We start from the raw sequence: 22,518 nt of genomic DNA, 5'->3' as shown, positions 1-22,518 counted from the left end.
TGAACCTCAAATATCCATGTAGATAAGGAAAACTCAATGGGACGATAGAATTACGAGAGAAAAAGGAGGAGTACGTCAGAGACAGAAAACCTTGATCTCCCTAAACCTTAGTTCAAACACCACGGGAGTTGGGGAAGCAGAGCCCACCTCAAGACCAACTAGGGGATTCATTTAGGCCGCCGGAGGGATGGAGAACGAAGGCGGGCCCGCAAAAAGATAAGGGGGAGGGAATCAGCCAGCCGTCTTAGATTGGTCCTCTCTTCCCCACAGCCCAATCTAACGCCCAATCCCACTCCCCAACGAACTCCAGGGCTCCAGCCCCCACCGTTCCCAACCCGCCCTCTGCGGCGGCGACAACGGAGGCGTTGACCGATTGGCGGGGCAAAGGCGGGCCCACACGAGGCTGAGGCCCGGGAAATGGTGTCGCCTCAACCGACTAGAGACAGAGGGGCCTTCGCCTCAGGTTCGGTTTATCGGCACCTCAGCGTTTCGCCCATCGTCACCTCCTTTACGTCGGGTACCTGAGAGGCGTCACAAACGCGGACAGCGAACACCTCAGTCCCGGGTGCTGGCCAGACAGACATCAGCTTCCGCCGCCATCTTAACATCAAGCGGACCGACCCTAGTCACTGCCCCCCCATCCCCGAGCTACCTCCACCACCGCCAACGGATCCCACGAGGACGTAACCCTGCTACCGCGAGAACTCACCAGCTAACAACAGCACGAGCCAAAAACGTTGCCGCCGCCTCCGCGGCTGCTGCAGTCCGTGGCCGAACCACGGCCGCCTCCCCGCGCTCCCGCGAGAACCTCTACCGGACGGGAAAAGCCTGAGCCCAGCCCCTCCCAGACCCCTCCTCCCACCAAAGCCGAAGTCGCTACGGCTCCGGTCTCACCCTACGCGAAGCGAAAAGCAAATGACGCACAACCTCACCAAGCAGCGAGGGGCGGAGCCAATCTGCCGTCGCCGGGTGCCGCATGCGCAGTGAGAACTATCGCGATAATACGTTTTAGTCTCTGCGAGACCTTCCAATACACCGCAGGATCCCGCCCGCGCCTCGCCTGTAGGAAACACGAGACCTCGCGAGACCTGGTCCACCCTCCTAAAAAGGAGAGAGGCGGGGCTTCATGAAAATGACTGGGAGTTTTTAGGGGGAAGGGAGGAACCTCCCGTCCTGCAGGGATCTCGCCTACCACGAGGTTTCCGACCCACTGCGGAGCTGGCTGCCAAACCTCGCGATGACACAGCTCAGCGCCAAATCTCGGCCATGTCCTGAAAACTGCCTCCGCCCCCGATCTAAGGTGTCTAGAGCCTAGTGCTTGAGGAAAATTTAAAAAGTCAACCTGTTTATTCTCACGCTTCCGGGCAGAGCTGTACCAATTAGCCAAACTCCATTCTGGAAGAGGAGCAATGGGTTCCCCCATTGTTATCTGCCTCCAGGAATCACATATTATCCTGGACTAACACATAAAAGACGTTCAATCTCACAATAAGCACGAAAATGCAAACGAAAACAATGACATAACATTTTTTGCCCATTAGATCGGAAAAGAAATTTAAATGACCGATAACATCCAGACTCCTTCCCTCGCCGCACTGCAGGCTAACCTGAATCCATCTTAATCTAACTAAAGGCTCATATCGTTAGTTATAGCTCCAAAGCCACTAATTTTAACTCCTGAGGCTTTACCTTGGCATAACCAAAAGATCCAATAAAGTGGTTTTCTCCAAACAAAGGAGTCTGTCCTCAAAGGAAAATTCAAGCTTCCAGGGGTTGGGGGGTTGTGCGTGCCTGAAGCTTTTAATATGGCTGTTTTCCCATGTCTAGCCAACAATGTTTCCCCAATAAATCCTCGGATCCAATCTGGCTCGTTTTGTGGACTTTTGTAGCATTGTTTTGTCCATTCTAATTTAAATATTGTTCCTCTAGAGTACATTTTAATAGCTGGTAGTACAAATATTCCCATCTTATCTTTTAAAATATTTTCTCAGTTATTCTTAACCATCTTTTTTCCGGATGAACTTCAGAATCATATTAAGTTCCAAAAACTTGGTACATTTATTGAAATTGCATAAACGGTATAAATCAACATAGGAAAAATGGACATCACTACAAAATTGAGCCTTCCTATCCAGAAGCATGGTATCTCTTCTCCATGTACGCAAACGTTCTTTTATTATATTCCTCAATAAAGTTTTGTAGTTTACTTCTGGGTATTTTTATTCTAGGTAGGTTTTTCTTGCTATTGCGAATGAGGTTTTTTTAGTATTAAATTTTCAAATGCTTATTGCTTTTAGATAGGAAGACTACTGATATTTGCCTATTTACTTTTGTAATCGAACAAATAAAAAATATGTTCACTTTCATTAGTAATCAGGGAAATGCAAATGAAAACGACATACCATTTTTGCCCTTTAAATTGGCCAAAATTACAAAGATTGACAATAATTCGTGTTGGCACAACGGTGGAAAAAAGAGCACTCTCGTACAACATGGAGAGTGTAAATTAGTATAGCCTTTTGGGAAGGCAACTTGGACAAATCTATCAAAATTCAAAATGCATACGCACTTTGACCCAGCGATTACTCTTCTAAGAATTTCTCCTACAGAAATACTCATACATGTGCATGAAACATATATATACAAACCTATTCATTATAGCATTGCTTGTAATAGGCCCCCCAAAGGGAAACAAGCTAATGTACATCAATCGGGAATTGGGTTAAATAAACTGTAGTACAATCATACAATGCAGCTGTTTATAAATGAGATAAATTTAGATTTCCTGTATAGGAAGATCTACAAGACATATTGTTAAGTTTTTAAAATGCAGTTAGCCGAAATGAATATGTGTGTGTGTGTATAGTACCATTTAGATACCAAAATACACATATACAACGTCTAGTAGTTACCCGTGAAGCCTGCCTGCCCGCCCCTCACCTTCCCCCTCCTCTAAGGCCGCCTTCCTCGACCCCGTGAGAGAAACGCCGAAGGCCCGGCCTCTACTCCCTCTGTAGGGCCACTTGGCCACGGCTAATGCCGGTACCTCGCATCCCCACTGTCGGCCGCTCTTTCGCTGCGCTGCTGGCCGCTGCCCCGCAGCCCCCGAAGATGCGGCTAGCTCTCCTCCGGCGCCGGCCCAGGCCTGGGGGAGGGGAGAGAAGGCGGGATTGAGGGAGGGCTGGAGCAGGCCGCCAGGCCCCTTCAACATCCTCTCCCGCAGGCTCCCCAAGGCCACCACCTCCGCGCCTCCGCGTAGGGTCCCGTGGGAACAACCCCCTGCGAGGAGCCGAGGATGGCCGCGCGAGCAGAGCCCGCCCCCCAGCCCGGGGGTAGACGCTCACCTCCGCGGCAGTAGCTCCGGGGAGCCCACAGGAGAGTGCCGAGTCTGCGGCCCTGCTTCAGCCCCACTCCCCTCGCTCGCCCTCCGCCGAAAACCTCCCCCTCCGGCTCTCCTCACACTGGGTTTGAGGCTCCACCCCGCGCTCGAGAGGCCCCGCCCCTGCCCCTTGGGAGGGCGCTCCCTCAGCGGTGAAGCGGGGTCCCCTGTAGGCGGCTGCGTCTGAGCTACTCCCGGCCCAGCAAACCCTACCACAGAAGATAGTAGGGTTGCTAAGGAATTGGGATTTGATTCGATGCACTCTGGAAGCCGCTGAAGGGTGATGTGACTTGATTTGATTTACGTTTAAAAATTAACAATCCAGCTGCCTTGCAAAGAATGAGGGGCAAGAGGGCAAGCGGGGACACGGTGTGGAGGGCGGGAGACGACGCGGGCGCCGACCACAGTGAGTTTACACGGGCAAACCTTTAGAATTACTTCAGGCACACAGTAAACCCTCAGTAAACATTTTCTTTTTCTCTTTGGTATTATTTGGGGTAGCAGTGCGATTGGCAAAGAGCTTATGAGGATCTACATCTGTGAATGCATAAGAATGAAAAGGATCTGATACCCCTAACTATTAACCGTGCTTCATCTGGGGTGCAGAATGAGATTGGAGGGTGAGAGGAGAGGGGAGTTTTGACTTCCAACTCTAGATACTTCGGTAAGGTTTGAATTTTTAACAAAAAGCATGTATTAACTCAGGATTTTAAAGTATAAAGATAAAAGTACTATCCAAAGTACTCTTGAGACATAGACGAAACAAAAACTGTAATTATACCCTCCAGTTCTAATTCCAACCCTCCAGAACAGTGGTTCATGCCCCGAATTGAGAATCTGATGAATGGATCCACTGCCTGCCAAATATATATTTACACAAAAATTTTTTTGTATAAGCTCAGCTTTATGGAGGCTCCTTTGAGATAGATTGACCCATTAAATATTCTTACAATGTTGTTTTTAATGGGTGAATGTTATTCCGTTGTAATGCTAATTATTTATTTAAACAAGACTCCATGTTTAGGTCTTTTTTTATTATAAGAAATACAGACATGAACTTTGATGTAACCAAATATTTGTATATGTCTAAGATTTTTCTCAAGAAGAAATTTGTAGAAATGGAGTAGCTAGTGTCAAAAGGTCACTCCTCCCAAAAATACAAATCAGGCTCTCCGGAACAGTCCTAACAATGTGCAGTCCCACCTGAAATATATGAGAATTCCAGTTTATTCGGATATTCCCATACTCTCACCAATATTGCTATTATAGTTTTCAAAAAGACTTTTAATTTAATAAAGCCTTTGATTCTGCTTCTAATCTCTCACAGCGTCTGCATTAATTCTAATAATTCATGGTCTCTACTCCTAATTCTAACCCCTACGTTTCTACTGTTAATTCCCAGGCTCCGTAAAGTCTAGTTCCCCAACTCCTAATTCTAAAATCCCACATACCCCACAACCCTAGTTTTAATTTCAGTCTGCAGCAGCCTTTCATTCTCTTTCCAACTCCACTTCTTTTATAGTACTAATTCCAACCAACATCCCCCTACCCACATGCATACCCGTCGTTTCTATTTTTCTTATTGTAGAATATCCAGAAAACATATGAATGCGTAGAGAAAATACCTAGAGAAAAAGATAAAAAATTTGTAATCCCACCACCTAGAGAAGACCACTGTTAATATTTTGGTTTTATATCCTCCCAGCCTTTTTCTATGCATTATATATATATTTATAGTTCTAAACAAAAATATTATCATAGCATGTTATTTAACAACCTAGTGACTATTTGCCATGCCATTAAAATGTTCTATAACATCTTTTGTTGTTGTTGTTGTGAGGAACATCAGCCCTGAGCTAACATCCATGCCAATCCTCCTCTTTTTGCTGAGGAAGACTGGCCCTGGGCTAACATCCATGCCCATCTTCCTCCACTTTATATGGGAGGCCGCCACAGCATGGCTTGACAAGCAGTGCATTGGTGCACGCCCAGGATGCCATCTGGGCCACCAGCATCGGAGCGCGTGCACTTAACCGCTACGCCACGGGGCTGGCCCCTACAACGTCATTTTAGTGGCAACATGAAGCATTCCTTTCTTTAATGTGTAATTAGCTTCGTTTTTGTTCTTTTTTCATTTTAAAAATGTTTTCCTAATTACACATGAATGAATACATTATTGCAAAACACTGAACACAGATAAATTTAAAGTTCCTTTTACATTCATATACACATAGAAATACTTTTTGTGGTTTTTACTTTTTAAAAATATAAATGGTATCCTATTTTATGTATTGTTCTGTTAATTGCTTTATTCACTTACTATGGCTTGAAGATCTTTCCATGTCAGTAGTAGATATAAATCTACCTCATTCATTTTATGTACTGCATAGTATTCCATTGAATGAGTGTACTATAGTTAACTGTTAATAGAGTCACCTGTTGATAAATATATATTTTCAATCTTTTACTATTACAGTGCTATTTTTCCTACTATTAACAGTGCTGCAATGAACATCCTTGTACATGCTTTTTTGTGCATATGCTAAAATATTTCTGTAAGATAAATATGGAAAAGTAGAATAGGTGGCTCAAAGACAGCACATTTTGAAATTTTAATATGTAATACCAAATTACCATGTAGAAAGACTCAGTTTACACCTCCACCAGCAGTGAATAAGGATAACCATTTCCTTAAATTTTTATCCACATTGGGTATTAACCAATCATTTGAATGTTTCGCCAATGTGAGGGTGAAAAATGTTGTCTCATTATTTGCATTTCCCTGATTATTAGTGAGGTTAAGGAATATTTTCATATGTTTGTTGGCCCATTTGCTTGTGTTGTTTCGTGACTTGCCTCTGCATATCTTTTATCCATTTTCCAATTGGATCGTTTGGCTTTTTCTTATTGAATTATGTAGTCATATCTAGATATAAATCTTTGTTACATGTGTGGGAAATTTTTTTGCAGACTTTTGCTTATTTTTAAACTTTGCTTATGGGGTCTTTTTGGGTATAGATATTTTAAACGTTGATGTATTCAAATTTATCAATTGTTTCTTTTATGGCTTTTGCATTTTGAATCTTGCATAAGAACAATAAGAAACATTGTTCTGTATTTCCTTGTAATATTTTAGAATTTTTTATGTTTAGCCCTTTAATTTTCTGGAATTATTTTTTGGTAAACAATTTTCTAAGTCATTAAATATCCTAACAATATCATCTTTAATAGGTGAATATTATTCCATTGTATTACTAATTACTTATTAGTATTTTTCATAGGGCCCTAAACATTTGTTGAACAGATCATTCCCTTTATCAAAAACCAAATTCCTAAGTAGATACATAAATTTGAATGTAAATGATTGGTTCAATAGTCCTAAAATTCATACCAGCACCAACACCACACTTCTTTAAGCACTTGAGCTTTAAATTATTATTTCATATCTTCTGGGGCAAGCCCCTCTTTTTTCCCCCCAAATTTCTTGATTATTCTCATGCATTTTCTTTTCCTGATGAATTTTAAAATTAGCTTGTAAAGTTCTATAAGAATTCCTATCAGGCTTTTGATGACAAATTTATTTCGTCAAACGGGTGTAGGATATTTGACAAACCAGTCTTCTATTGCCGTACATTCATGTTTCTAATTGTCCACTGTTATAAGCAGTTCTGTAAAGGACATTTAGAAAAATCTTTGCTCACCACTATGATTATTTAACTACAAAAAATTTCAATAAGGCAAAGCATGTTTCGGGAGGTTGATGGGTATTCCCTAATGTACTTTGAGAGAGATTTTACCAATTTACATTCCCGTGGGGTGTATGGGTGTGTCATTTCCCCATCCTACTGCATGACTAGGTCATTAACAGGTTTTGAACCTTTGAAAATTTGATAGGCTACATATCTCATTTTTTTTCCTGATGTAATGTATTTTGTATTTGTTTTCTATTGTTGCATAACAAATTACCACAAATTTGGCAGTTTAAAAGAACACCTTATTGTCTTACCATTCTGTAGGTCAGAAGTCCTGGTGGGCTTGGCTGAGTTCTCTTCTTAGGATCATACAATGCCAAAATCAAGGTGTCCCGGGACTTGGCTTTTATCTGGAGGCTCTGGGGAAGAATCCACTTCCAAGTTCATTCAGGTTGTTGTCAGGATTTAGTTCCTTGCTATTGTAGGATTGACAGCCCTATGCTATCAGCTTCTAGAAGCCACCCACATTTTCCCTCACATGTCCCCCCCATCTTGAAGCCAGTAGTGGTATGCTGTATCCTTCTTTTGCGTGGAATCTCTTTGACTTCTCCTTCTGCCACTAGCCTGAGAAAATTCTGTTTTTGAAAGGTTTATGTGATTAGATTAAGGCCATTGGGATAATCCAGAATAATCTCCCTATTTTAAGGGGAACCTTAATTATATCTGCAAAATCCCTTTTGCCAGGTAATGTAACATAATCACAGGCACGATATCTCATCACGTTCACAGTCTGGAAATTAGGGTGGGAAATCTGGGGAGGGGGGCATTTTAGGATTCTGCCTACCATTGATTTATTTTCCCTTTTTCAAACAGCTACATGAATCATTCTGGTTGTAAAAGATTCAAACATCACAGAAGCACTGTACACAGAGCAAAACATGAAAGATGTCTTTCACCGCCCTTACCCTCACTACCACCCCTGTTTAGATGTAGCCCTTTATATTTTTAGTGCATAATGGGACATCATTTTGTAACTGGCCACCCTACTTACCTTCTTTATCAGTTCTAATAGTTTTTCTATTCATTCTCTTTGGTTTTACAGGTGGATAATGATATCATCTGCATATAATGATTTCCCCTCCTTATCATATTTATAATTCCTATATGCATTTACTTGGCATATTATGTTTTATTGAATTTCTAGAAAAATGTTAAATAGTAGAAGCAACGGTGGGCATCTTTGTCTTTCTCCTGGTTTTAATGAAACTTCTAGTGCAGTGTTTCCCAAACTGATGTTCTGGATGATGATAGATTTTTATCTATATTATTATGAACATTTTTCAAACACAGCAAAGTTGAAGGAATTTTACAGTGAACACCTGCATACCCACAACATAGATTTTACCATTAATGTTTTGCTATACTGGCTTTATCACATAGCTATTTTCTATCACATAAGTATTTTCAAAGAACTATTTCTCAGATTTGTTTTCCTATGCTACCATTTTTTTCCTATTCTCTACTTAATACATTATTATTTTCAGCTTTTATATTTATTAATATCTTCCTTTGGTTCTAAGTTTGTTTTGCTGTTTTCTCTGTAATGGCTTACGTTAAATGTGTGGTTTATTAATTTTCAATCTTTCTTATTTATTTCTAAGAGCATTTAAGGTTATAAATTTTTTTCTGTATTTGTAGTGCTTTCCTTATCATTAATTTCTAGTCTATAATTTTGGTTTTTATTTCTTCTTTGACCTTGATTTATTTAAAAGTGTTATTTGATTTTTGAAGTGATTCAACTTTTGTTTTTTTCCCGGCTGTTTTGTGGCTAAAAGTTAGTTGTATTGCACTGTAGTCCAATAACATGACTTTTATGATTTCTACTATTGGAAATACATCATGCTTTCTTTTGTGACTCAGTGCATGATCAATTTTTGCAAAGGTTGCATAGGCGTTTTTTTAAAAACTTATAAGGTACAACTTATCTGCTTTTCTGTTTTCTTTATATATTTTAATGGAATATTGTTTGGTATGTATATTTATGACAGATTATATTCTTGGTAGATGGTAATCTTTTATCAGTATCTCTCTTTACCGTATTTAATACTTTTTGCCTTGAATACTGATATTTCTAATGTTCATGCTGTCACTCCTATATGTGTATATATATCTTTATTGTTTTTTTCTGATTACAGAATGCCAGGCAAACTTATAAATTATTCAGATAGTTAACAACTGTTAGTATGGTGTATATTCTTCCAGATCTTTTTCTATATATACATTGATATATATATGTATTATAGTATAGATTTTTTAAATCGTAAAAAGGAGGGGAATCGTGCTATATATGTTTTACAACTTGCCTTATTGACTTAATGTATTTTTGACATTCTTTCTAGGTCAGTGAATATACATCTACCTATTCTTTTTAACTAATCTCTGGAGCTGGCATTTATACAAAGTGCCTGGCTTATCACTATCTTTTTTTTTTTAATTCAAATATCACTTCAGGGAAGCCTTCCCTAACCCCTCAAAACTGGATCAGGGCACCCTGTAATACACTTTCATGATACTCTGCTATTTTCCTCCCTAGGCACCCAAGACAACTGTACAGTTGTGTGATTAATGTCTGTCCCCCCCAGTACACACACACATACACCCCCCACACACACCCTACACTGGACAGTGACCTCCTCGAGAGCAGGGACTATGTCTGTTTTGTTTATATTTGTACTCCAGCACCTAGCACAGTGCCTGGTAATTGTATCTGTTCAATAAATATTTTTTGAAGGAATGAATGAATAAACAACCGTATGAGGCAACTATTATGATTATGCCCATTTTTAAGGTTACAAAGCTGTGCTAATTTAAGTAACAGTCACCCTATAAGAAATCCCTTGAGGACCCTCAGAAATAAGTGGGTGAGGTAACGATAGATTATAGGTTTCTTAATATGTCAATACTTAAAGATTTACCTTATTTTTTAACTAGTTGCATAAGGTGGATGCTCCTTTGGATTGTTACTGAGTTTTCATTATTATAGAGTGCTAAAATGAACGTCCTTGTGAATAGCTTTGCACATGTATGTACTTCTGTAAGACAAATGCCTGAAAATGGAATTGCTGCAATGGGTATGCACATTTTACAATTGGAGTGATATTGCCAACATGCCCTCCAAAAGAGATTATACAAATTTATATTCATAGTACCAGAGTATGAGGGTGTTTTTCCCCTATACCCTTGCCAAAGCTATGTATTTTCACTCACTTTTTCTGTGCTAATCTGATACAAGGTGATACATCATTGCTTTCATTTTCATGTTTTTGATTTTTAGTGAAGTTGACCATCTTTTAATTTGTTTCTCAGCCATTTGTATTCTTCTTTTTTCAAATGTGTAGCCTGTTTGTGTTGCTTGCCCATGTGTTTACTGAATTTAGTATTTTCTTATTGATTTGAAATAGCTCTTTTTATATTATGGATAATAACCCTTTGTCTTCCTGTCACAAATGTTTTCCTCAGTTTGTTATTTGTCTTTTAACCTTGTAAATTTGTTTCTCAGAATATACAAATTTAAAATTTTTTATATAATCAAATTACTTCATTTATAATGGTTGGCATATGTGCTGTACTTCAAAAATCTTTACCTACCTCAAGATTGTAAAACTCCTTCTCTGTGTTTTCTTCTAGCACCTTTATGGTTTTAATTTTTACCTTTAAATACTTGTCCTATATGGGTTTTATTTTGATGTACAGTACAAATGTAGGTTTACAACTTTAATTTTTCCCAATAGCTATCCAATTGTTCCTATATAATTATTGAATAGCCGACATTTTACTCATTCATTTGAAAAGCCCCCTTTATCAAATACTAATTTCCTAGATATTTTGGAGTCCATTTCTAGAATCTTCTTTTCCATTGTGTAATGGTTAAGAGTGCAAGCTCTGGAGCCAGAATACCTGGGTTTGTACCCAGCTCTGCCATTTACAGTTTCCACATCTGTAAAATGGGAATAATAGTACCCACATCATAGGGTTGTGATTACTAGATAAGTTAATTTATGTACAATTATTAGAACAGTCCTGGCGCATAAGAAGTACTGGTATTTTTGTAATATTTATTATTTACACACGTTTATTATTTTATCATTTTTCATAGTAAATGATCACATCATCTGCATATGATGATATTTTTATCACCTTCTTGTAGAATGACTTCTAAGCAACTTGAATAATTTGCAGATGACCTATAACAACTCTGCTTATCCTCCACTCTTACATTTCATCCAAATTAGGCATCTCAACTCTAGGCAGTTAGGGAGGGAAAGGAAAGGAAAGGAGAGAGGAGGAATAAAACTGTCCCTATTCATAGATGACATGATTGTCTACACAGACAATTCCAAATAATACACACACACACATCCCTAGAACTAATAAGTGAATTTAGCAAGGTTGCAAAATGCAAGGTCAACACACAGAAATCAGTCACATTTCTATATGATAGCAATGAACAATACTATTTATAATAGCTCCAAAAAATGAAATACTTAGGTAAAAATCTAACAAAACATGTACAGAATGTATATGCTGAAAACTACAAAATGCTGGTGAAAGAAATCTCCAAAGGCCTAAATAACCAGAGAATCATACCGTGTTTATGGGCTGGAACACTCAACACATTAAAGATGTTAGTTCTCCCTAAATTGATCTATAGATTTCATGCAGTTCCTATCAAAATCCCAGCAAGAACTTTTGTAGATACAGATATGTTGACTCTAAAATTTATATGGAAAGGCAAAGGAAGTAGAATAGCCAAAATGATTTTGAAAGGATTAATAAAGTTGCAGGAATCATACCACCTGATTTTGACTTACTATATAGCTACAGTAATCAAGACAGTGTGGTATTGGCAAAGGGATAGACATATAGATCAATGCAACAGAATAGAGAATGCAGAAATAGAACCACACAAATGTGGTCAATTGATTTTTGACAAAAGTGCAAAGAATTCAATGGAGAAATGACAGTCTTTTCAACAAATGATATTGGAACAATTGGGCATCCATACAAAAGTAATGAACCTTGACCAAAACTTCACGCCTTATACAAAAATTAACTCAAAATGGATCATAGATCTGAATGTAAATCATAAAACTATAAGATTTCTAGAAGAAAATATAGGGAAACAGAATACAAAATGGTAGAGCCATCCTGGAAAACAGGCAGCTTCTTATAAGGTTAAATATAAACTTATCATATGACCCAGCAATCCCAATCCTAGGTATTTACCCTAGAAAAATAAAAACTTATGTTCACACAAAACCTGTACATAAAAGCTTAAAGTATTCTGTTCATAATCACCAAAACTTGGAAATAGCCCAAATATCCTTTAAGGGATGAATGAATAAACAAACTGTGGTACATTCACCCAGTGGAATACTACTCAGCAATAAAAAGGAATGAATATGCAGCAACTTGGATGAATCTCAGAGGTGTTCCGCTGAGTGAAAGAAGATGATCTCAAAACATTACATACTGTGTGCTTCCATTTATATGTCATTTTTGAAAGGACAAAAATATAGTGATGGAGAACAGATCAGTGGTTAGGAGTAGGGGGAGAGTATGACTTCAAAGCAATAGCATGGTGGAGTTTTATGGGGTGATGGAACTGTTCTATATCCTGATTGTAGTGGTGGTTACATGAATCTATGCATGGTTAAAATTCATGGAACTATACACAAAAAAATCAAATTTACTTTATGTTAATTTAAAAATAAAAGAAATGATGCTAGAATTAGAATGACACCTGCTATGTGTGCTGGGTCAGTACACAACTGTAGTTTTGTTTAACCATTTTTTATCCTTACAATTTCTTCTGCAAATTCTAAGCTCACTGTAGAATATCCTGAGTACAACAGATAGGCGTCTGTACTCAGACTAGTTAACCCTGTCATGTCCTACAAGGTGCATCAATTAGAATTCTTTCAGTTGCAGGTTGTAACAGCAAAGCCAACACAAAGTGGATCAACCAATTAGGCCATTTTATTATCTCTCAGACATAGAGGGATTCAAGAGTAGGTAATTCAGCAGCTCAGCGACATCATTAAGAACCCAGTTTCCCTCCATCCTGTTCCACTATCCTCAGCCTGTTGATCCTTCGCCTTACAATCCCAAGATGGCCATAGCTACTCAGGCATCACATGGTCATACACTAACATCAAGAGTCTGGAAGAAAGAACATAACAGTCATGTGTCTCTTGTTAAGACCAAGAGAAACTTTTCCCAGGCACCCCTAGTAGACATCCCCTCTTATCTCAATGGCCAGAAATCATGTCTCATGCCCGTGCCTAAGCCAATCATTTGGCAAGGGAAATAGAATAACCACTCTGTGTTGGTTACCGGTCCATGACAAATTAATGCAGAAATTGACTGAGTAATTGTCATATCTTTTGAATATAATGAAAATTGGGGCTGGTATTTTGTAGATCTTCAGTTGAGAATCCCAGTTCCTGTGATACACAAGGTCACCCTAAATATCAACAAAAATGCGGGCTCTATTAGGGAGGAAGAAAGTGAAGGATGGCCGTTGGATAGGGTACCAACAGTGTGAGCCATGCAAAAAACGTTGGGAATGATGTTGCTCCTAGAAACCCTGGAAAATTCCAGACAAGAACAGAATTTGGGTCCAGCACTGTGGAGCAGGGTCTCCTTTTGGCTTCACTTGCTCACCCACCTGCAGTGCTACCACTCCCAGGGAGTAGAGTCTCAAGCAATGAGGTGGAGTTGTGCCTCTCCTGAGAAGCCACACCCTAAAACCTGTTTCCCAGCTGGCCTAACATTACCTATGTTTTTTCTGATATGAGAGAGTTTTCCTTAGAAGGCTATAATTGGCCTACATCTGCCATTCTTGCTCATAACAGCAAAAACAAAAACAAAAGAGCAAAAAAATCCACTAGACATGCCAAATTAGGCACATCCAGCCAGCTGGCCACAGCGACTGACTCTGTAGCCTGTGATAGGGGCTTTAAAACTTTTTTGAGCCCAATTCACAGAGTAAGAAACATATTTGACATCACAAATCAGTACATGCATGCCTGTGCACATATGCACACACACGTCTGAAACCCATGTTTCACAAAACAGTATTTACTGTGTGTAGTGCACTCTGTTTTTTAAAAAATGTATTCATTTTTTTCATTTGAAAAAATGCTTATCTCATCCCACTAAATTAATTTCACAGCCCACCAATGAGTTATGCTCTGTAGTTTGGAAAGAAGTGCACTTAAGTGGGGAGATGTAATGCTTCTCAATTCCAAAGACCTTTAGAGTGGCTACCAGTAGCTCCGTGTGGGATGTTGTGGCTCCCTCTGTATCTCCCACCAAGGACTTGAGCCCTAACCCAGGACAATTCTTCTGCAACCTTATCTTTTTCTGCATAAGCTTCCCTGACCTTAGAGCTCTGGTCTCCTAAATCAGCTGCTTTAGCATGAGAGAGCCAGAGGCCCTCCAGGCTGTTCATGGAGCCTGAGTTGCCCTAGCAACACTTGGTTGTAATTGACTCCCGCTGTCACCTGCTCCAGCCTAGTCTGCTTCTCCACACTGCAGGCTGTAGCCCTCTTTTCTCCTGCCTTTCATAACAGTTTCTCTATTCTCATTACATAGACAGATGTCTTCTCATCCCTCCCCCTCCTGATGGATGGTCGATTCTTGGCACACACCTCCTTGGCGCTCTCTACATTACCAAATACTCGCTCTGACATGATTAAACACTCACAAAGATGGATGATTTGCATTTCTTTCAGACCACAAAAAATTTCTAATGCTGGTCAATTTAAATCAGAGATCACAAACCCAAATACAGGCAGGTCGCACAAAAATCTTAGGTGGGGACTGTGCCCCTTCCTAAAAGAAGCAGTGGCTACTCCATCCAGCTAATTTTGCCATACAGACATGCACATCCACATGGCCAGAATCTTCCAGCTTTTCTAGAGAAGCCATAAAATCTGCGCTTTTATATGAACCCTACCAATTTTTATATGCTGACAAGTCATTTTTAAAATATTTTTAAAAATTATTATGGGCCAAATCAAACACATCTGTGGACTAGATCTGCTCAGCAGGCTACCAGTTTGCAAGCTGTGTTTTGAGCTCTCTCTGTCTTGCATTTGGACTTGATGTCTTCTGTCATCTGGGGCCAAAATAAAAACCCCACCAATAACTGGGCTTAAATTAGCTCTAAAGATCTCTCCCTCCCGGATGGCCACAATAATCAGGCAAGACTCTTAAGAGATGTTCACGGGGTGAAACCAGTAGGTTCCACTGTTTCTACTGGGTACTGGAGCACCCATTTCTACATATTACTGTGTTCCAGTTTGTTCCAGTCATGCAGTGAAAATGTAAGGTCGGCCACTGGAGAAAGCCCTGGCATCTTGGGGAGGGAGCCCTTCTCTCGGTTCTTCCCCTTTGACCATATTTATTAGTTACGTGGTTTCCTTTTCTAGTATTCCCATCTGTACGTGAACTAGAAACTTCTGCCATTTCAGGAGTATTGGGAAGAGAGCTTCCCAGCACCCCCTGTGATCCGCCCCCCTCCGTTTCACTCACTACCTCCTCCTGGCAGTGACTGATGGGTGAGATTCCAAAATGTAATTGAGGGCTTGTTGCTCAGCCCCTGCTGAGCTCCCTGCTCTCTATTTTTTCAGAGCTGATTTGCCTATAGCATGCTTGTGTCCTCCTCTCTGCCCCTCCATGTGATCAGTCCCACTAGGGCGAGCTCAGCGGGGTGAGGGTCTGCTGGACAGACCCATCTCTATTCCCTCAGGAAGGTGCAAAAGTGTAGGCTTGGGATGAAAAAGTTGAAAACAGGATTCAGGTTGAAGGCCACAGACCCATTCTCCAAACCAGTCTTGTCAACAATAAATCTCAACATTCTGATCCCTCTTTGACTCCTGTGTCTATTCAGGGGAGAGAGTGTTGTGATTATAGAACCTTTAGAGAGACCCCATGGTATGTGGGTAGAGAAACCTTGAGAAATTGATACAATGACTGACGTTTGAGATCTAGAGTAACATTTGAAGGAGGCAGTTTCTTTGTGTGAGTGTGGTGGCTGCTTTTTTTTTTTTTTCCATAAGGACGGGCCTTAGAAAGCACTGGCTGTGCACCTCATTGACTTTGGGAGTTTGTAGCAGTTTATATTATGATTGGTGCCTGCAGGCACACAACTGCTTTTAATAGACAGCTGTTTTAGAAAGCACAGGCCTCATAGGTTTTTGACCTTACAACTGTGGCTGGTGTCTAAAAGAAGGTGGACCCAAGTGGACCCTAGTGAGAAAAGATTGTTGATGCTTTTGTGGCTGGGACAAGGATTAGAGTATCAGGAAAAGAATATTTTGGTCCTGGTTAAGGTTCACCTCAGAACAGCTTCAATAATCAGGCTTTTTCAGAATCAAAGGGATGAAAAATTTTTGCTCCTTTTTTCCTGTCTCTCAGCCAAGACTATAGGCTGGGGCTTTTAACTGCAAAAGTAGCTAAATTCCATGTGAACCACAAAGTACCAAAGAGTGAGATTATATCTTACATTTAGTAGGTGACATTCTATCAGTGCTCTTCCTATATCTTAATTTGAATTGCATCCTGTTCCAGAGGCAAGAAAAAAACTATGAAGGAGCTGCCGCCTTCTGTTTTTGTGACATATTCACAGACTCCTAGACTCACTCTCCCCCAACTCCCACCACGACCTCATGGTCTCACGTTGGTTCTGGGTTTATTAATTACATGAGCCATGACCATGACTTTGGATTTTAAAAACTCAGTCTATGGGTTTTACCTAGGAAGGCAGATGATTTTTATCAAGGTACAGGTAGAGAAATGGGAGCCCTTAACATATATAGGATATAGCATCTTCTTGTATTGAGGTGGAGCAACAAGTCCTAAAATTATGAAAATTCCAAAGGCTAAACAAAAGAACTTTAAAGACCACCTTCTCTAGGAACATGGTTTGCTCACAAAATCAAGTAAGTACTAGATTTCTTCCAAAATAACGCTTCATACTAATTTATTTGTGAGTGATATGACATGATATCTGGGATTTGCTTAAAAATATTCCAGAAAAAATGTATGAATAGAGGAATTGAAATTGGCAAAGTGTTGAAGCTGAGTGATTCTTTTACTATTCACAGGGGTTTATTTTTCTCTCTAATTTTGTATATGTTTGAAATTTCTCCTAATAAAATGTTAGAAAAATAAAAATAATCTTTGGTCTTACTGTCAGAACAAGAGCAGTGAGAGAGTGAAAGAAAAAGATTCAAGAAGATACACTATTTAAACTGGAGAAAGATTTTCTTAGGAGAATGTGATCTTGGAGAACAAGCTATACAGAGGTGAAACGGAAAAAGAAGATACACTCAGATCTAGAGGTTCTTAAAGATGTAACTGGAAAACAGGGAGATATTTTAATCGTTACTAGATCAGAGAGGCTGTCTGGGTCCCAAAGAAACCAAGAAAAGATAGGCAGTGAGAGTCTAGATCTGCAATGCTATGAGCAGGTATTCGCGTATAAAGCTGTTCTCCATAAACTGACCTTAGAGAGTCTATATTTAGAGCAACTGGGAAAAAAACACATAGTAGGCAAAATGCTCCCCCACAAAGATGTTCACACTCTAATCCCTAGAACCTGTGTATATGATATATTACATGGCAAAAGGGACTTTGCAGATGTAATTAAGGATACAGACTTTGAGATAGGGAGATTATCCTGGATTTTCCGGGTAGGCCCAATCTAATAGCATGAGCTCATTAAAGCAGAGAACGTACCCCAGCTGGCAGCAAGACAGATATGGCAGAAGGAGAAGTCAGAGGGATTCCAAGCAATAAGATGTAGGGGCTCAGGTACAAGGGCTTCAAAGAGGCCTTTAGGAGCCTCTTTGCTAAGGGCCACCCCCCGCTGACAGCCAACAAGGAAACACAGTCCTCAGGTCTATTGGTGTAAAGAGAAATAAGTCAGACAAATACCATATGATTTCACTCATATGTGGAAGATAAACAAACAAACACATAGATAAGGAGAACAGATTGGTGGTTACCAGAGGGGAAGGGGATGGAGGGAGGGTGAAAGGGGTAAAAGGGCACATATGTATGGTGATGGATGGAAACTGGATTATTGGTGGTGCACACGATGCAGTCTATACAGAAGCTGAAATATAATAATGTACACCCAAAATTTACACAATGTTATAAACCAATATGACCTCAATAATTTTTTAAAAGAAGAAGTAGATTTTGACTACAACCTAAATGAGCTTTGAAGCATATTCTTTCCAGAGCTTCCCAGTAAGAGCCCAGCTGGTTGATAACTTGATTATGGCCTTGTAAAACTTGGAGCAGAGAAACCAGTTGAGCCAATCCGATTGCTGACCTGCAGAACAGTGAGATAAATTTGTATTGTTAAGCACTGAAGTTTGTGGTAATTTGTTACAACGGCAATAGAAAACTACTATATACCATAATATTAAGTGGGTACAAAAAATTTAGACAGATTTATGAAAGGGACACTAAGAAGATCATTGTAAAATACTTCAAGCATTTTAGATGAGTTTCAAGGCAACACAATTATGGTGGGGAAGCAGATATGACGTGTCCCTGTGGGCACAAGCTCAGAACATGTATGGGGATAGGACTCCAAGAGAAAGAAACAGGGAAGATGAGACATACAACAGAGGAATCAGGCAAGGCAATAATAGATTGAGTTAAGCCTGGAATATAATTGATTTTAATGGGAGAATATCTCCTGGTGGAATTATCCAATTCTGGGAGGTGAAGGTAGACAAGAATTGTTGAACTGTGGATGCTTTTGGCAGACCCAGAATTTCTTTTTTCCCCCAGTTTTCTTGAGATATAATTAACATATAATATCGTGTTAGTTTCAGGTGTACATCGTAATGATTTGATATATGTATATATTACAGAATGATGACCACAATAGATTTAGTTAACTAGAATTTCTTGAGTGCATATCTTTCATTATGATGGAACTCACACGACAAAATATAGAAGAGTTTGTTAGGTAAACCAGTGACTGGGTCTGAAAGCAAAATTAAAGAGGAAGGAACACTCTGTGATTCAAAAAGTAGTAACCATTGTGTCAGACACTGCTAATTGTCCTTCAATATCTGTTCTCATCTTTTTTCAAAGTAATTATCTTTTTAAGTATGCACATACCTTCCCAGCTAAAGATTGCATTTCCCATTCTCCATTGCAGTTAGATGTGACTAAATATTAGCCAATGGAATGTGACTGGAAATTATGTGTACAACTTTTGGATCGAGCCTTTAATGTGAGAACTCTTCCCGTCTTCATCCTACTGGCTAAAATGTGAGCCATTTTGTACCATCTGGATGGAAGCACCATTCTGGTGATGATAAGAAGGAGGCTGAATCTCTGGATAACCTCATAGAACAGCTACCACACTAGTCGTGGACTGCCTTCTTCAGGTCTGTTACATCTGAGGGAAATAAATTTCTGTTTTATTTAAGCTTCTGTTAATTTAGGTCTCTGTTATAAGAAGCTAGACCTATATCCTAACTAATATAGCCATATACACGTTAGAGAAGGAAAGGTAACCAACCTAAGAAGTAGATTAAAATGTGAAAAATTTAGTTGAGCTTCTGGATCAAGACTTGAGCATTTGCTACAGCCTGCCCTCAGCCCTATTTCAAATACCTAGAAATCTAGTGTAAAATATTCCCAATTTTTTATTGTGAAAAATCTCAAACATATAGAAAAGTTCAAATTAGTATAATGAATATCATTATGCTCACCACTCAGTTTCAACTGTTAACATTTTGCTGTATTTGCTTTATCTATATATCAATCTATCTATCTATCTATCAATTTTTTGAACCATCTTAAAGTGAGTTGACTTACATCATCCCTAAAATCTTCAATGTGCATCTTGAAAGGACATTTTCCTACATAATTACAAAACCTTTATCACACCTAAGGATATGAACAATAATATTCTCACAATAATATTTTAATATCATCTAATAATATCATCCAGGCCGTATTAAGATTTCCCTAGTCGTCTCTAAAATGTCTTTTCATAGCTTTTTTAAAAACTAGGATCCAGTTAAGTTTCATGCATTGCATTTTGTTATGTCTCTTTAGTTTGTTTGAATTTGAAACAGTTGCCCCATATTTTTATCAAATATTTTTAAAGTTAAAAAATGGACAGCTGAGCTTGAAAACTAACAAAAAAAAGGAGCTCTCCAGGGGTCAGAAACAGAGATAACCTGGTCTCATCACACCAGTATTTAAAACTGGAAGAGTGGGTCAGAGAGATGCGATGTGAGAAGGACTTGACCCGGGTTGCTGACTTTGAAGGTGGAGGAGGAGCCACAAACCAAGGAATAGTCACCCTCAGTTTATACCTAGCAAGAAAATGGGAACCTCAGTCCAACAGCTGCAAGGAACTGAATTCTGCCAACAGCTCAAATGAGCATGAAACAGAGTCTCCCCCGGAGCTAGACAGGAACAAGCTTTAGTGACATTTGATTATCGGCCAGTGAGACCCATGTGGGACCTCTGACTTCCAGAACTATAAGAGAATACATGTATGTGTTAAGCCCCTAAGTTTGTGATAATTTGTTTTGGCAGCAATAGAAAATTCCTACAGCAAGGTTCTGAACCATGCTCAGAGCCATGCTTACTTCAGAGGGAGGTGGCTGCTCACAAGAATGTGGAGGCTGGGCCACCACACCAAGCCCATCCTTAGGGCAATGCCAGGATGCCAGGAGTAGTGGGTTCAAAACGGGTACTTAAGTCATTTCAAATAGACTGGATATTGAGGAAAGAAGCCATGAGGATGACCCGAGGACTAGGGGTGCCACCCCAGAAAATCTCTTAACTTTTCAAGAAGACAGTATTGTCTCAAATGCTACTCTCTGAGAGAGGAAACAGTGAACACGCATGAAATTCCACCCTCACCCATATGGTGAACTGAGTGCCATCGTTAAATGTCTTGATAAATCCCAGTAGAGTTTAAACTGAGAGGTTGTGGACTCTAGACAACTAGCACAATCTAAGTTGCCTCTGGTTGAGGCTGAAAGCAAGATACTTTCCTTTTTCTCTCACATTTTCTATGGTCACCCTTCTTTCCTCCAGATATCACTGTCTCCAATATATGCTTTGCTTTCTGATGGCAGGGTGGGTCTGGACTGTATTATGTACTAATTTCTAGCAACATAATTTAGCTTGGGATAACTGCTTTAGGGGCCGAGGTTTGCTTGTGACTAAGAATTTTTTTCTTTTAACTAACTTTTTATTAATACAGAAGCAGTACAGGTGCATTGTAGAAAATTAGACAATATAGACAAGCAGAAATATAATAAATAGATAAGTAAAATTTCCACTACCCCAAAATCACCACTGTAAGACCCTAGTGCATAACCTGCAGGATCTCCCCCCTACCACCAGCACTCTGTGTGTGTGTGTGTGTGTGTGTGTGTGTCTATAGATGCTTATATCTTATTACCCAACTGAGATCTTACTACATATTCTGTTCTACAGCTGGGCTTTTTTTTTTAGTCATCAACCTCTGTTTTGCTATTTCAGTAAATTTTCAACTCATCTAACCCCCAGATCATATTCATATTTCCCCAAATGACATAAAAATGTCCCTTACAGTTGCTTCATCCAAAGCAGTACCCAAACCAGACCATGCATTGCATCTGGTTCTTATGTCCCTTAAGTCTCTTTTAATCTAGCACAGACACCATTTTTTTTATTGACGTTTTAATAGTTTTTAACATTGTGAAATTTTGGGTTGTACATTTTTGTTTGTCCATCACCATATATATGTCTCCCTTCACCCCATGTGCCCACCCCCCACCCCCATTGCCCCTGGTAACCACAATACAGTTTTCTCTGTCCATGTGTTGGTTTATATTCCACATATGAGTGAGATCATACAGTGTTTGTCTTTCTCTTTCTGGCTTGCTTCACTTAACATAATACTCTCCAGGCCCATCCTTGTTGTTGCAAATGGGACAATTTTGTCTTTTTTTATGGCTGAGTAGTATTCCATTGTATATATATACCACATTTTCTTGATCCAATCATCAGTTAGTTGAGGGACACTTAGGTTACTTCTTGGCTATAGTGAATAATGCTGCAATGAACATAGGGGTGCATAATCCTCTTTGGATTGTTGATTTCAGATTCGTTGGATAGATTCCCAGTAGTGGGATGGCTGGGTCATAGGGTATCTCTATTTTTAATTCTTTGAGGAATCTCCATACCATTTTCAGTAGAGGCTGCACCAGTTAGCGTTCCCACCAGCAGTGTATGAGGGTTCCTGTTTCTCCACATCCTCTCCAACATTTGTTGTTTTTTTGTCTTGGTGATTATAGCCATTCTAACGGGCATGAAGTGATATCTTAGTGTTTTTTATTT

At 39.5% G+C, this 22,518-nt stretch overlaps 1 protein-coding gene and 1 long non-coding RNA gene across 12 annotated transcripts in view; one reads left to right on the top strand and one right to left on the bottom strand.

Moving 5' to 3' along the window:
* Positions 1-3,430, bottom strand: part of HUWE1 (HECT, UBA and WWE domain containing E3 ubiquitin protein ligase 1) — a 161,602-nt gene extending 158,172 nt beyond the window's left edge. For 9 of the 11 annotated variants that reach the window (XM_058535926.1, XM_058535934.1, XM_058535935.1 and 6 more), the window contains exons 1-2: positions 3,345-3,430; positions 3,047-3,145 (exon numbers count right to left, since the gene is read on the bottom strand). The gene's annotated coding sequence lies outside the window, so the exon portion shown is untranslated. Of the gene's footprint in view, positions 1-521; positions 564-709; positions 863-3,046; positions 3,146-3,344 lie in introns of those variants that run through there. The other 2 variants (XM_058535927.1, XM_058535928.1) reach the window with 2 other exon arrangements.
* Positions 3,431-3,613: 183 nt separating this feature from the next.
* The window catches only part of LOC131401017 (uncharacterized), a 35,020-nt gene continuing 16,115 nt past the window's right edge, over positions 3,614-22,518 (top strand). Inside the window, exon 1 of the long non-coding RNA XR_009217494.1 lies at positions 3,614-3,659. This is a non-coding gene — a long non-coding RNA (uncharacterized LOC131401017). The remainder of the gene's footprint in view (positions 3,660-22,518) is intronic.

The sequence above is a fragment of the Diceros bicornis genome, chromosome X (assembly GCF_020826845.1).
Source record: "Diceros bicornis minor isolate mBicDic1 chromosome X, mDicBic1.mat.cur, whole genome shotgun sequence".
In the NCBI taxonomy this organism is placed as follows: Eukaryota; Metazoa; Chordata; class Mammalia; order Perissodactyla; family Rhinocerotidae; genus Diceros; species Diceros bicornis.
The sequence above is the reverse complement of the archived record's forward strand: the minus strand, read 5'-3'. Positions and strand labels throughout refer to the sequence as shown.